Source organism: Acomys minous (genome assembly GCF_964271855.1).
Source record: "Acomys minous genome assembly, chromosome: 12".
Classification (NCBI taxonomy): domain Eukaryota; kingdom Metazoa; phylum Chordata; class Mammalia; order Rodentia; family Muridae; genus Acomys; species Acomys minous.
Window position 1 is genome coordinate 29,005,553 of NC_140493.1, and position 2,444 is coordinate 29,007,996.

Sequence of the window (2,444 nt, forward strand, 5' to 3'; positions counted from 1 at the left end):
AACAGCATTTTGAACACTTTGCAAATGTACCTTTGACAGTAGCAGCATTTCGTAAAGCCACTCGTAGAGGTAGAAAATAATTTTCTCTATATATAATAAGAAACTACAGGAACAGATGAAAGTCAGAATGATTCTGGGAAAATGACATAAGATTAAGACACCTGAATTCCAGACATGAAATTGACTCCACTAAATATATTTATTTTGAAAATAAGGTTGTTCATACATCATCTGTGTCTATTAAAACTTAAAATACATTTTTTGAGACAGGATTTTTCTGTATAGCCTTGGCTATCCTGCACTCATTTTGTAGACAAGGCTGGACTCTAATTTTCATGTAACTTCAACTACATCTGCCTCTCTGAGTGCTGGGATTGCAGGTGTGAGCACAACACTCAGTTTGAAATGCAAGTTCTAATTAAGAATCCATGTTTAAATAACAAGTAAACCCGCTAATGACAGTCTTGGTGTTTGACATATACTTTTATTGATTCTTTGAGAGCTTCCTAGGTGAATATCATATATTTTCATGATGCTTACTTCTTCCTGGCACCTCTCCTACATCATCTTCCCAAGTTCTCTGTTTTCTGGGAGAATAGAAAGGAAACAGTGGCAGAATTAATGATCATGCCATCCATGATTCTGATAAGATCATTCAACTCAGAACATAAAAATTTATAATCTACTGTGGAATAATTTTGTGGTGCTACATGATCATAGAAATCGCAGATTATTTTAAAAGAGAGTTTTGTTTTCATGACTTCACAGATGAAGACAATACAGGTATATTCATCTAATTGCTCCACAGGAGCAGTAAGACACTTCAGTAAATGGCATAGGAAATAAAATTTGATGTATTGAATTGATTTAGGATATACTGCGCATAAGTAAACAGAATTAAAATAGTTTTGCTATGTATGAAATGTTGAAAATTAAAAATTTTCATCATTATTTATTCTCAAACTAGGTATAAAAACACTACCATATATTATGTAAAATGATATATGGGGCCCAACAAGATAGGTCTGTGGGTTCAATCTTTGGCTTACCTCCAAAACTGATGATCTACGCTCAATCTGAAGTATTCACATAGTCAAGGGAGAGAGCCAACTCCTGGTAAGCTGTCTTCTTACATCCACTTGCATGCTGTGGACCCATGTCAGCTTTCCCACACAAAACATATAAAAATAACACAAAACAAAATAAATAACAAACAAATAGTGTATATAGCATAAAGAGATGAACTATATATAGAGTCTAAGCTTAACTTGAATTACATTTATTTTATTTCTAGGTGTCACAAGTTAAAAATACTCATCATGTGTGAGGGCATAAAATATAAACGTTGTTAGTGTATGAAATAGCTAGTACAAAGTCTATCCCTTTCCCTTTGCCTCCAGAGTTTGTATTCCCCCTGTCAGTTTTCATTGTTCTTTGTTGAATTGTGCTGATTTTATTTTGGTGCCATGGAAGGCATATTCTTTGTCTTTTAGCTCTCACCTCAATTCTTCTCAAATGTATTGCAACAAATAATCACACTGACACGTGAATAGTAAAGAGCACTATTGTCAGGACGGAAAGTCGATGCTGTCCTTTGAACAGTAGAGATTAGTACTTGGTTTTTGGAGTTAAATATTAGACAGAATGTTTGTGTGAGAGCACTAACAGTGTTTTGAAAGTCACTGACTATGAATTCCTAAGTCAGTCTTTGTTACACTTAGTCATTCAATCAATGCAAATTGGCAAGGCCTGGATAAAATTCCAATTACCTCCCTTCCGTTCTCTGCCTGCTCTCTTTCTTTCCTTTCCTCTGTCTCACCTTTCTCTCTATCCCTCTTTTTAAATTTTTCATTTATTTTTGGAGCACAGTTTTATGCATATGAAGGGTTATAGAATTAGGTCAGGAAAAAAAAAATCAGATGGCATTTGAGATATTTAGTTCTTTCCAAATCAATGAACTGTTGCAATGTCCTTTTCGCAGAGGAGACTAGGCAGCCAGCAGGGAGGTGCAAATTGATCTTACTTTACATTTCTCTCTCACTATAGTCAGAGTGGCTAACATCAAGAAGTTCTCAAAAGAAGAAAGGCGAATAGCTGGTAGATACTTAATAAAAGTATTCCAAATCTGTAATCATCTTAAATTTTTAAATTAAAAGGGCCCTGAGAATACATTTTACCCCATTATTTATGGTAAGATGAAAACAAACAAAAATAAACAAAGAAACAATGACAACATGTTGCCTCTGATGTTGGAAAAGAGAAAAATTATTTGTTGCTTGAGGAAATGTAAACATGTGTGACCATCTTGGCAGTCATGGTGGTTCCACATAAAACTAAAATTAGTACTGGCATTGTCCTAGACATTATACACTAAGTTACAAATCTGTAGATTCTGACTCTTAGTACTAGAGATACTGTACATCCAAGTTTAGTAAGTTATTTGT

The 2,444-nt window shown here is 34.2% G+C and overlaps 1 long non-coding RNA gene across 1 annotated transcript; it reads right to left on the reverse strand.

The window, feature by feature from the left end:
* Positions 1-385: 385 nt before the first annotated feature.
* LOC311578329 lies at positions 386-1,590 on the reverse strand. Its single transcript, XR_014772839.1, has 3 exons — positions 1,501-1,590; positions 1,050-1,163; positions 386-587 (listed from the first exon to the last, which is right to left on the reverse strand). It is a non-coding gene; the product is annotated as an uncharacterized lncRNA (long non-coding RNA).
* Between the last annotated feature and the right edge of the window lie 854 nt (positions 1,591-2,444).